This window comes from Heterocephalus glaber, unplaced genomic scaffold, assembly GCF_053883595.1.
Source record: "Heterocephalus glaber isolate CG9 unplaced genomic scaffold, H.glaber_assembly_v1.0 deba00001572, whole genome shotgun sequence".
In the NCBI taxonomy this organism is placed as follows: Eukaryota; Metazoa; Chordata; class Mammalia; order Rodentia; family Bathyergidae; genus Heterocephalus; species Heterocephalus glaber.
The window spans coordinates 6,224,527-6,238,661 of NW_028258357.1; positions in this window are offsets into that span (position 1 = coordinate 6,224,527).

Below are 14,135 nucleotides of genomic sequence, written 5' to 3' on the forward strand. Positions count from 1 at the left end.
TTGTCTCTTAGCTTTGTTGGTGGTTTCTCTTGCAGTGCAGAAGCTTTTTAATAAGATGAGATCCCAGTTGTTGATTCTTTGTGCTAGTTCCCATGCTACTGAGGTTTTGTTCATAAAGTCTTTTTGTATGCCAATGTCTTCAAGAGTTCCACCTGACCTATCTTCCAGCCAGTTTAGTGTTTCTGTTTTAATATTTAGATCGTTGATCTTCTTCAATTTTCATTTAGTGGATGGTGAAAGATATAGGTCTAGTTTTAATCTTTGGCAGGTTGAAACCTAGTTTATTCAGCACCATTTATTAAAGAGGCTGTCTTTCCTCCTGTGAGGATGGTTGGCTCCTTTGTCAAAGATGAGGTGGCTGATTATGTGTGAAGTTGTTTTTGCATCTTCTAATCTATCCTACTGATTCTCAGGTCAATTTCTTTGCCACTACCATGCTGCTTTTATCACAGTGGCTTTTAGTATAGTTTCAAGTTGGGGATTGTGATACCCCCTACCTTGTCTTTCTTGCCTAGAATTGCTTTTGCTATTCAAGGTCTCTTGTGGTTTTAAATGAATTTTTGGATTATTTTCTCTAATTCTGTGAAATATACTGTTGGGATTTCAATTGGGTTTGCATTGAATCAATATAGCAGATTTGGAAGTATGAACTTTTTCACTATATTAGTTCTTCCAACTCAGATACAAGGGATGTCTTTCCATTTTCTTATATTCTCTTCAATCTTTTTTTTCAGAGTTCTGTAGTTTTCAAGGTAGAGAACCTTTACTTCCCTCTAGATTGATTCCAGATATTTCACTTTTTGGATGCTATTGTGAGAGGAATCGTTTTCTCAATTTCTCTCTCAGTGAGTCTGTTACTTGTGTACAAGAAGACTATTGATTTTAAGTGTATCCAGCTACTCTAATGAATCTGTCAATTAAGTCTATACATCTCTTGGCAGAATTGTTGGTGTCTTCTATGTAGAGTATCATATCATCAGCAAATAGTGACAGTTTCACTTCTTCCTTTCCTGTCTGTCTTCCTTTTATTTCTTTCTCTTGTCGAATTGCTGTGGCTAATGTTTCCAGAACTATGTTGAACAGGAGTGGTGATAGTGGACATCCTTATCTTTTTCCTGATTTTATTATGACAATTTATAGTTTTTGGCCATTTTTTAAAAAATTAAATTCTTTTATTGGTGCATTGCAGGCATACAACACAATTACATTTCTCATTGGGAATTGTACCTTTACATAATGCATCTTGGTTCTTATTTTTTCCCCATTCCTAGCCCTCCCTTCACCCCTTCCACCCTTCCCTATTTACAAAGACTTTATTTCCATTTTTTCCATTTCTCATCATTTTTCCTCTCCCTTCTTTCCTTTCCCCTGCCCCTCCCACTACCCCTACCCCTTTGGACCTTTTCTTCCTATTTTTCATTATCTATTATTCATTCTAATCATTGGTGCATTTTAGATATACAATATAATGACATTCATCATTGAAAATTTGCATGCTTACCTAGTCTCTCTTGGTTCTTATTTTTCACCCTTGCCCAGAACTCCTTTCAACCCCTCCATTCCTATTTACAAAGATTTTGTACCTATTTTTGCATATTTTCTCATATTAATCCCATTCCCTTCTATCTTTTCCCCTAGCCCTCCTACTTCCTTCCCCTTTGCCCCTTTTCTTCCTATTTCAGATTACCTATTTTACATTTAGTCCTCATTTACACTTTCAGTTTCTCACACCAGAGAAACTATTTGGTATTTACACATGTGTGTCCTATTTATTTCACTTAAGAGTATTGCCTCAATCTGGATCCACTTAGCTATAAATGTCTCTAATTTCTCTTTTTTTATGGCTGAGTAGTACTCCATTTTATAAGAAAAACATATTTTCTTTATCCAGTCCCCAGTTGATGGGCATTTGGGCTGCTTCCAAGTTTTAGCTATTACAAACTGTGCTGCTATGAACATGGGCGCACATATATCACTGTGGTATGATTCTTTTAATTCTTTGGGGAAGATCCCCAGCAGTGGAATAGCAGGGTCAAATGGGACTTCCAGTCCTAGTTCTTTGAGGTATCTCCATACTGATTTCCACAGTGGTTCCACCAGTCTACACTCCCACCAGCAGTGGAGCAGGGTTCCTCTTTCCCCACAGCCCTGCCAGCATTTCTTATTGGTTGATTTCAGGATAGCAGCCATTCTTTCTGGAGTGAGGTCGAATCTCAGTGTTTTTATTTGCATCTCTCAAATGACCAGTGATGTTGAACATTTTTTTCATGTATTTATTTGCTATTTCTACTTCTTTGTGTGAGAAATGTCTGTTCATTTCAGATGCCCATTTTCAGATTGGGTCTTTAAATTTGGGAGGTCTGATCTTTTTAAGTTCTTTATAGATTTGAGATAGTAGACCTTTGCCTGAGGAAGAGCAGGTGAAGATTTTTTCCTACATTCTGGGTTGTCTCTTCACACTGCTGGTGGTTCTTCTTGCTGTGCAGAAGCCTTTTAATAAAAAGAGATCCCACTTGTTGATTGTTTGTGCTAGTTCACGGGCAACTGAGGTTTTGTTCATAAAATCTTTTCCTACACCGATGTCTTCAAGGGTTCTACCTAACCTCTATTCCAACTGGTTCAGAGTTTCTATTTTGATATTTAGATCTTGAATCCATTTTGATTTTAGTTTAGTGCATGGTGAGAGATACCAGTCTAGTTTTAATCTTTGGCCAAGTTGAAGCCTAATTTTTCCAGCACCATTTCTTAAAGAGGCTATCTTTCCTCCAGTGAGGGTGTTTGGCTCCTTTGTCAAAGATGAGATGGCTGAGTGTGTCTGGTGTTGTTTCTGCATCTTCTAATCTGTTCCACTGGTCCTCAGGTCTGTTTCTTTGCCAGTATCATGCTGTTTTTATCACAGTAGCATTGTAGTATAGTTGCAATTTGGGGATTGTGATACCCCCTGCCATGTCTCTGTTACCTAGAATTGCTTTTGTTATTCTGGGTCACTTCTTGTTCCAAATGAATTTTTGGATTGTTTTCTCAAGGTCCATGAAGTATGCTGCTGGGATCTCAATTGGAATTGCATTAAATCTATATAGCAGTTTTGGAAGTATGGCCATTTTCACTATATTAATTCTTCCTACCCAGGAGCAGGGGATGTTTGTCCATTTTCTGACATTATCTTCAATCTCTCTTTTCAGAGTGCTATCATTTTCAGAGAATAGGTCTTTGATTTCTTTCCTTAGGCTGATTCCTAGGTATTTCAGTTTTTTGGATGCTATTGTGAAAGGAATTATTTGCCCTATTTCTCTCTCAGTGAGTCTCTCATTGGTGTAGAGGAAAGCTATTGATTTTTGTGTGTTGACATTGCAAACAGCTACTTGACTGAATTTGGTTATTAAGTCTAGAAGACTTTTGGTGGAGTTCTTGGGTTCTTCTATATACAGTATCATGTCATCTGCAAATAATGACAATTTGACTTCTTCATACTTATCTTTATTCCTTTTATTTCTTTCTCTTGTCTAATTGCCGTGGATAATGTTTCCAGAACTACATTGAACAAGAGTGATGGTAGTAGACATCCTTGTCTTGTTCCTGATTTTAGTGTGAAGGATTTCAGTTTTTGACCATTTAGTATGATATTGGCTGTTGGTTTTTCATAGATGGCTTCTATCAGTTTGAGGTAGAGACCATCTATTCCAATTTTTTGTAGGGTTTTTATCATAAATGCATGTTGGATTTTGTCAAATGCTTTTTCGGCATCTATGGAGATAATCATATGGTTTTTGTCCTTGGCTCTATTGATATAGTGTATTACATTGATTGATTTTCATATATTGAACCATCCCTGCATCCCTGGGATGAATCCCACTTCATCAGGGTGTATGATCTTCTTGATGATCTTCTGCATTGTTTGCCATTATCTTATTGAGGATTTTTGCATCTATGTTCATTAGTGAGATTGGCCTATAGTTCTCTTTTTTGGTTGGGTCTTTCTCTGCTTTGGGGATCAAAGTGATGCTTGCTTCCAGGAATGAATTTGGGAGTATTGCTTCCCTTTCAATTTCATTGAAGAGTTTAAACAGTAGTGGCAGCAGTTCCTCTCTAAATGGCTTGTAGAATTCAGCAGTGAAGCCATCAGGGCCTGGGCTTTTCTTAGTTGATACGCTTTTAATTACATTTTCAATTTCATTGGTTGATATTGGGTTGTTTAGAATTTTTAGGTCCTCTTTGTTCAACTTTGATAATTCATATGTATCTAGGAATCTGTCCATTTCTTCTGTGTTGTCCATCTTATTGGCATATAGGTTCTGGAAGTAGGTATTGATGATCCTCTGGATTTCTGCTGAGTGTTGTAATTTCACCCTTTTCATTCCTAATTGCATGGATTTGGCCTTTTCTTTCCTTTTTCTGATAAGGTTGGATAAGGGTTTGTCAATTTTGTTGATTCTTTTGAAGAACCAACTCTTGGCTTCATTGATTTTTTGTGTTGTTCTCTTAGTCTCCATTGCATTGATTTCTCCTCTGACCTTTATAATTTCCTCCCTTGTATGAGCTTTGGGGTTGTCCTGCTCTTCTTTTTCTAGAAGCTTGAGGTTCAGCATCAGGTTGTTTAATTCGGCTCATTCTGTTTTCCTAATATGCATATTCACTGCTATGAATTTCCCTCATAAGACTGCTTTCCTTGTGTCCCATAGATTCTGATATGTTGTGTTGTCATTGTCATTTAATTGAAGGAAATGTCATATTTCTTCTTTAATTTCCTCTGTGACCCACTGGTTATTCAGAAGTGTGTTGTTCAATTTGCACCTGTTTATGAAATTTCTTGAGTTTCTTTTGCTATGGATCTCCAATTTCATCACACTATGGTCTCATAATATACAGGGGATAACTTCAATTCCTTTGCACTTACTTAAACATGTTCTATGTGTGAGTATGTGGTCTATTTTTGAGAATGACCCATGTGCAGCTGAGAAGAATGTGTATTCTGATTTTGTGGGGTGGAAGACTCTGTAAACATCTGTTAAGTTCATTTGTTCAAGAATTTGATTGAGCTCTAGTATTTCATTACTTATTTTTTGTCTAGTTGATCTATTTGTGGCAATGGGGTGTTGAGGTCCCCCACTACAACTGTATTAGTGCATATATGACTTTTCATGTCTGTTAATATTTGTTTTATATAGTTGGGTGCACTAGTGTTTGGTGCATAGATATTTATGAGTGTCATCTCTTCCTCTTGGATTCTTCCCTTTACAAGGATGTAGTGTCCTTCGTCATCTCTCTTTATCAGTGTTGGTTTGAAATCTACTTGATCTGCAAAGAGGATAGCTACTCCTGCTTTTTTTCAGGTTCCTGTCACATGGAGTATTGTTTTCCACCCTTTAACTTTGAGTCTATGAGTTTCCTTTTGAATTAAATGTGTTTCTTGTATGCAGCATATTGTTGGATTTTGCTTCTTGACCCATTCTGCCAGTCTATTTCTTTTGATTGGTGAATTGAGACCATTAACATTGATGGTTATAACTGAAACATATTGACTTGTCATTGCCATGACTTTTTCTTTTTGTTGGATTCTCCCCCTTTGCATTTAATTTGTCACATCCAATGGATTCATTCTGCTGGGTTTCCTGGGGTTGTGATCTTCATTGTTTTTTCCTAGGGTATTGTCTAAAATTTTTTTGAGTGACAGTTTCATATTCATGAAGTTCCTGAGGTGCTCTTTGTCATGAAAGTATCTTATTTCTCCATCAATTTTGAAAGAGAGTTTTGTAGGGTAAATCAATCTGGGTTGGAGGCTGTTTTCTTTTAGGGCTTGGAATATGTCACTCCAAGCTCTTCTTGCCATGATGGTTTGTGTTGAGAAGTCTGCTGTGATTCTGATGGGCTTTCCTTTGTATGTGATTTGTTTCTTTTCTCTAACTGCTTGTAGAACTTTGTTCTTCTGTTGAGTTTCTGGAATCTTAACAATTATATGCTTAGGTGTAGATTTTTTTTTGATCAAGGCTAGTTGGAGTCCTATATGCCTCACTTATCTGTATGTCAAGCTCTTTTCCCCTGCTTGGGATGTTTTCTGCCATTATTTCTGTGAAGAGATCTTTTATGTCATCTCCACTCTCTCCTGTTTCTTCATTGAGCACAATCAGTCTTATGTTATTCTTCTTTGCATCATCTAGCAGCTGCTGGATTGATTTCTCATGTTCCTTTATAATTTTGAAGCAATTTTTCTTTTCCTGGTCACTAATTGCAATCTTACCTTCTATATCTGAAATTCTGTCCTCACATTGGCTCATTCTGCTGTGTAGACTTCCAATGCAGTTTTTCATCTCCTGGAAATCCATTTGCATCTGGTTTATGGATTCCATTTGTTTCCTATTTTGGGATTCCATCATGTTCCTCAGCTCCTCTCTAGATTTATTAATCATGTCTTGCACTAGTTGCACAATTTCTCCTGTTATCTTAGAAATTATTTCTGATTTCATTTTTTCCAAATCCCTTTTTGTTGCCAGTTCAGTGGGTCCAGGTGGTTGAGTATCAGAGTGTTCCATCTCATTTCCCTTTGGGGTTGCTGTAGGTGATCTGGGAGTCTGATTTTGAGTCTTATTTACGTGTTTTCACATTTCAACGGGGTGGGGTGGGGGCTGTTGGCGCCTGCACGGATTACCTCCTCTGAGATGGGAGAGGTGGGACAGGAGCCAGGAGCGGCGGTAGGGATGGTGGCCCAAAAGCCTTTTCCTGTGGGCTGGGAGCAACAGGAGGGATGGTGCCGGGGAACCCCCTTCCTCTGGTCCAGGAGCAGTGGGATGGTGGCTCAGAAGCCCCTACCTCTGAGCCAGGAGTGGTGGCAGGAATGGTGGCCTGGAAGCCCCTTCCTCCGGGCCAGGAGTGGTGGGACAGGTGGCCCAAAAGCCCTTTCCTCTGGGCTGGGAGCAGTGGGAGGGATGTTGGCCAAGAAGCCCCTTCCTCTTGACCAGGAGCAGTGGGATGGTGGCTCAGAAGGCCCTACCTCTGGGCCAGGAGCAGCGGGACTCAGTACTGTGGTCTGGTGGTCTGGTGTCCTCTAGTCTTTGTAGTGTGGAACCAGGTGGCTGTTCAGAGGAGCTGTGGGGGGGGGGTCCAGTGGACTGTTGCCAGGGCGCGGGCTGATTTGGCATGTTTCGCATGACTCAGGACCTTGGCAGAGCATGCCCAGACCTGCCTGTCTGCAGCGGATAACATGCTTTTTAACATACTCTCACATTAGTTAATATTTTCTCACTTAGTCTATATTGATACATGAGAAATGCTTTGTCAAAAGAAAATATTTTTCTTTTTATGGAGAAAACTTGTTTTTCTAGTAGTTTTCTTACAAGAATTTCCTTTATTGCAATAACTGATATTTCACTGTATTATTCATTTTAAACTTTTCAAATATTTCTTCCTGAAAAGTTATATATATATATATATATATATATATATATATATTTCTGCTTCAACCTTCATTTATTAAATGAAGTATATATCACATTGTTAATTTTTAAATCAAAAATCTATTTCAATTGTTCCTATTACAGTAATCGTTCTATTTTGTGAACATCGAGTTTAGTAAAATTATCAATTCTCCCTAGGAATCTTTAAATGAATTTTGATTTAGCTCAATAACTAAATGCAGTCTAATTACAGACAGGAAACAAGTATTATTATTGCAGTGTCCTAAACTTTCTTTCACTTCATTGGCTTTAAATTATTTTTTATACTCTATTGCTATTGAGATTTATCTTCTTCATTCTAAATTAAAAAGTAATTAAAATTGTTATCTACCATCAGGACCTTATGTTCTGTGATAAGAAATGTAAAATATATCAGCTAAAATTTTAAGCTAGGAAAAGGCAAGAAGTTAGATACTTCTTTAGTAGGCATGCAAAGAGTTTATAATGGGCTAATTCCAAATACTGCAAGTTATACAGGTTTTAATAGCACATTCAATTTAAGATTCTATCTGGGAGTGTTTTCTTACTAAATTTTAATTCACCTTCTTTTAGACATGTGAATCACTAAAGCTTTTCCTAGGAATTAGGTAAATAGCTAGATATAAAATAGATGCTAGAGATAGATAGATAGATGATAGATAGATAGACAAAATACATGAATACATTTAATCCAAGAAAATTATATATATGACATAAATATTTAATGAAGACAAACATATAAATAATTATATATACTTCTGGATATATATATATGATAAAAATTGTTTTAAAATGTCTCTGAATTAATGCTCATTACATAGTTTTGGAGCTTCAAAGTAGTGGGGTTTTTGTCCACTCAAGCTACTATAACAAAATATCTTAGACTGTGAAAATTATAAATAACAGAAATTTATTTTTCAGTTTTAGAGGGTAGAAAGTCCAGGATAAAGTTGACAGTGGTGTCTGGTGAGGGTCCACTTGATAAATTTAAACTTCTATACCATGAACAGCTCATCTTTATATGATAGAAGAGCCAACAAGCCCCTTGCAGTCCCTTTTATAAGTGCACTTATCACATTCCTTCCGAAGTCCTCTACCTCTTAATACCATCACCTTGAGGGTTAGAATTTGACATATCGATTTTGAGGAAGTACAGACATTCAACGTAGGACACAAGTAAAGAATATTAAATACACAATGTGATAGTTAAGATTAATTCTCAAATTGGTTGACTTGGGAACCATGTAGACCACTAAATCTCCTTCTGGGATGTGTGACCTTGGGGTTTATACCTGTCCTTGGTCCCTTCCTGTCTGGTACTATTCCTGGATGTGCTTCCTGGACACTATGAACTAAGTCCTTCAAAACTTACACCTGAAATTTTACAGGAGAATTAGATTAAAGGTGGTGAGTAATTAATCTGGTGCAAGAAAATTCAAGAGAGCCCAATGTGCAGGCAGTGGTGTGAATGTTGGCTTTTGTTTTCAGGAAAATCACAAGTAAAAACTAGAACCAAAATATAAAAATTGTGCAGCTTAGCCAAAAAGGAAATACCTGCAAAATACCAAGGAGACTCTGGTTATTGAAAATTTAGCACTACAAAGAAGCCAAGTACTTTGCATCAGGACAATAGGAAGTATGCCCTCAGGGAATCTCAGGAAATGAGCATATCCCATCCATTGCAGGCTCAAGAATATAAAAAAGCAAACTCCTTTGAAAGACTTTTTAAAAAGAGCCCCAGCATGTCCTGCACATTCAGAACCACCTAGGGAAGAGTTTCCCTGAGTTTAGTCATCTCAATTCAGGCACAGAGAGTCTACTGCAACTGTGGTTCAAGGAGGCCAGGCTACTACTCATGTCAGCACCAAACCAGGTCATTTCTGTGGTGGTGGTTTTCCAAGTTTACAGAAAGCAAGAGTTATGGGATTATGGAGGCTTATACATAGATTTTAGAAGAAGGCCTAGGAGGCCAGGTAAACATGTGACAGAATCACAGTTCCTGCCAAAAGCCCTTGATAAGACAATACATGAAGCTGTGAGAGTGAAGCCAAAGGTACAGGAGAAACCCCGGGAAGTTGGAGATTCCAGGAATGGTGGAACATCTGCTTAGGAAAACTGCAGAAAGTGAGTAGATCCAGTCCAAGAAAAAGCCCATGTAGACTACAACCAGCAAGGCCACAGGGGTGGGGCTGCACAAGCCATTTGAAGCTTACCTCTCACCACAACCTGACCTATATACTGGCCATGCAGCTACAGGATTTATGTTTTCCCTGCTGGTTTAGTCTTGCTTTCAGCTGATGTCTTTCTGGTCCCCTGGTTTCCTCTCTTTTGGAATGGTAGTGTTTACTCTCTACCATTGTATGTTAGAAGTTTTTAACTATTTGATTTTTATAGGGGCTCCCAGCTAAGACTTTGCTTTGAGTCTCAGGTAAGACTTTGGATTTCAACTTTTTAGAATGATGAACCTTTAAGTTTTGGTTAAGTTTTTAAGTTCATTTTTAAGTTTTGGTGATTCTTTGAAATGGACTAAATGCATTTTGCATAATGATGAGGATATAAAGTCTCATATGTACAGAGGTGGGGACTAGCTGGAAGAGGCAAGTCACTGGGAGTGCAGCACAGAAGAAAATACACTTTTCCATGGCTCCTTCCTTTTCTCTCTGCTTCCTTGCTGCCATGGGTTAAACAACTTTCTTGCACCATGCCCCTCTACCATGCTGTTTGTGCCTTAGAGTTATATGACTGTGGATTGAACCTCTGAAAACTAGGAGCCAAATTATACCTCTCCTCCATTAAATTGTGTGTGTCTGGCATTTTGTCCCATCTGACTAACATAATTCCATTAAAATATTTAAATATTTTTGCATTATTTTCAATTTCCTTGTCTAAGTAGTTATTTTTTTGTGTGTTAGGAAAATCTTCTTTTTACTACCAGCAACTCCAAGGTCAATCCTTCCTTCTGTGACATTTCGCTATCCTTGATGTACATGACAATCTGATCCACAGTCATTCTTTAAAGCATATCAGTTATTTTTCATTATATTAATGTAAAAGTTTGTACATTCACTGACAGATGCTCAAGGATCAACTTGAACTTCCTAAGATGACTAGTAAACAATAAATACATACCACATAAAATAGAATTAACATTAATCTAAAAATGCAATGATTTTGTTTCAGTGAGTTTTAACAAGGAACACTAAGGCCATTCTATGAAGTCTGATATTGAAATCCTCAGAATTGCTTAAAACCTTTTGTGCAACATGTACTTCTAATAAAGCATTTAATTTTAAGTTTTTAGATTATCAAAGATGAGAATTGTTTCAGTACCTATACCTTTTACCTTTAATATAGATTTTTAATATCCTAGTAAGAAACTGTATCTAATTATGTGTTCTCTACAACACTTCTACAGTGCCTTGATAAATGTTAACTGCCTAGAGCAACAAGATATTTGTGATTTCCAGTATCATCTGAGACCCTTGGAATAGCTGTTGTCTACATTTGAGTGAGCCAGGGTTTTTCCACTCACACAAAATGGAAGTAGTACAAAAACAGTTCAATTGTCTTTGATTTGATGTTCCTGTATGCTAGTATAGCAGGTAAATTTTAAATGTTTATTTTCCTTGAAAAGTTAAAATTACATTTATGCTTGTTTTTAATATTTGATATCTCAGGAACAGCTCACTGAACATCTAACTAGAAGAAACCACTGGAATGCAAGCTATTTAATTATATTTGAACTTGTCTTTATTACAGTGGCAGAAAATTATTTTGTGATATTATTTTTACTTAACCCACAAAAATATATAGTTATGAAATTTGGAGTTAAGTGAAATCTGTTATACTTGCTACCTTTGTAAAAGCCAGTAATCAATGAGAGCTTACTGTAAATATATATCTATATGTTTGATGAAGAAAATCAACCAAATGAGTTTTTTCACATGCATTTAGATATATCTATTAACCTAAAAATGCAATTTGAATCATCACACTTTCTATAATGTTGATCTTGAATGTATGTGTCACAAGTGTGTTAAAGGCTTGCTTCCCCACGGTGGGCATTACTGGGAGGTTGTGAAAACTTTAGGATGTAAGGCCTTATAGGAAGTTATAAACTCATTGTGAGCGTGCCATCAAAGGGGATTGCTAGGCTCTGGCCACTTCCTTTTTCCCTTTTGCTCCTTGACATAAGGCACTCCACCATTGCCATCTGCCATCTCCAAAGATGTGAAATCAGTGGGTCCATTCAATCATGGATGGGAACATCAAAAACTGTGAGCCAAAATAAATCTTTCCTCTTTATAACTTATCACAGATATTTTGTTATAATGATGGAAAACTGATTAATACAAGAAATCATTCTTAATAGTTTGCAGTAAAATATAATCAAGCTCCAAGAGCAATAAAACAGAAGAGAGAAGTAGTTTCCAATAAATTACATATGGTAAAAGGGTGAAGAGTTGCAAGATAAAAGGCTTAAAACTGTAACTCATTATGAAAGTATATACTGTTTTTGACACTGAGTTTGTCAGTGCAATTATAGCTCTTCAGAATAGCACATCCTTAATAATTCATGAGAGTAATTTGAGATTTGCAAACTATAATAATTGGCCTCTATTTTACCTATGCAGATAAATTACAGATAATTTAGTGAGTTAAATAAGAAATACTGTTATAAAGCAATCCATGTGTAAATCAGTCTAAAATTCATATTTCTGAATATATGATCTTGTCTGAATGTTATTCAAAATTTTTATGCTTAAATAGCTGATTCAATTTATTTATATAATTTCACTAGCACTTTTATAGAAGTTTAGAGCTAATTCCTAATAGATATTTAACCATGTTATATCCATTTATCAATAAATATTTTACACTATGTCCAAAATATTATCCAAAGTGCTGAGAATGCAGCTGCAAATGAAATGGCCAACAATTTCTGCCTCCGTGGAGCATATTGTTATATTCATTACCCTCTCAAGAGCTAAATATTTCAGATGTTTATTTATATATTATAAAATCCAGAGAAAAATGTAACAATATATCCAATTACAAATAGGAATACTGAGATTGAGATTTGATTACCAGAGAATTTCTGATATAGGGTTCTTAATTTCTAGGCTAGTGCTCTATTTGCTGAATCATGTAGCTTAACTCATGACAAATAAATTTCCAATTATTCTAGCATCTTAATCACTTTCCAGTTCCTGGGACAAAATGCCTACCACCTACAACTTATGGGAGAAGAGGTTTATTCTACCTCACGATTTCAGTTTATAGTCAGCTGGCTACAAGACAAATTAAAAGATGTTCAACCCATGATGGCCAGGAAGCAGAAATGGTCTTATTTTGTACTGGGGATTGAACCCAGGACCTTGTGCATGTGAGGCAGGCAGGGGCACCACTGAGCTAAATCCCTGGCGAGGATGCAGAGAAAAAAAAACAAAAACCTGGAACTAGGGACAAGAATACCTTCCAGGTCATCCCTCCAGTAACCCACCTCCAGTAAGGCCCCACTTCTACCAGCACATTTACCTACTAAACTCATCAATGGATGAATCCACTGATAGCACTCACATGATCCAATCATTTTCCAAACACATGAGACTTTGGGGGGACATTTTAGATATAAACCATAAAATTCCACCCTGGCTTCCAAAAGACACATTTTGCAAAATGCATTTATCGCTTCTCTAAGAGTTAGCAAAACCTTAACAGTTCCAGCACTGCTAAAAAATTCAAGTCAAGATACTCATGGCAATCTCTTATGTGGGAGCCTCAGTAAATATCAAAAAAGAGAGTTAAATACTTTCCAAATACTATGGCACAGGATAAACATCCCCTTTTCAAAAGGGAGAAATGGAAGTATAAAAAAGAATCTACCTAAAGTATGACTAAAATCTAGCAGGACAAACATTAAATCTTAGGATTTGTGTCCAGTACCAGGACAGGTTGTGGTTAGATGTGAATACAAAGGGCTTTGGTAACCTTGCCCCTATGTCCTTGACAGTTGTAGCCCATGCAGCCTCTCCCTTTCTCTGGCTCTTCTTGCACCTGAGATAGTCCCCAGTAGAAGTTCCACATTCATGGTATCTTCAACTTCCTGGGATTTCCACTGCAGACTTCACCCTCAAAGCTATCCTGGGCTTCTGGCAGAGACAATGACCCTGATATGCATTTCTGCCTGGCATCATAGGCCTTTTTCTCAAGTTTAGGTAGAAGCCTCCATGACCCCATAACTCTCACATTCTGCATGCATGGCAAACCAGCACCAGTTGGATGATCCTGAGGATTTTCACCAGCTGAAGCAGTACTAGGTTCCTTTGCCTCATTTCTGCAGAGGCTTCTGAGTGTCTGGATGACTGAGCAATGTGAAATGAATTCCAAGGGCCCATGGGATCCCTGTGCAAATGCAAACTTTATAGTTTTATTTTCTTTTTGTTTTGTTTTTGTTGTTGTTGGTGGTGGTACCTGGGATTGAACTCGGGTCCTTGCGCTTGTGCAGCAGGCAGTGAAACAACTGAGCTAAATCCCTGGGCAAACTTTATAGTTTTATATCCTTAAATCTGGGGCATGTGAGGTCTTGTTGACTGTTGGGATTATCCTTAAGCCATCATTCTTATTGTGCCAGTGTCAAGTTTTTGACTTCTTATTAATGATAGCTTTTTCAGCAACCTTGCTCTCCAAAGCCTCATCATGACAGGC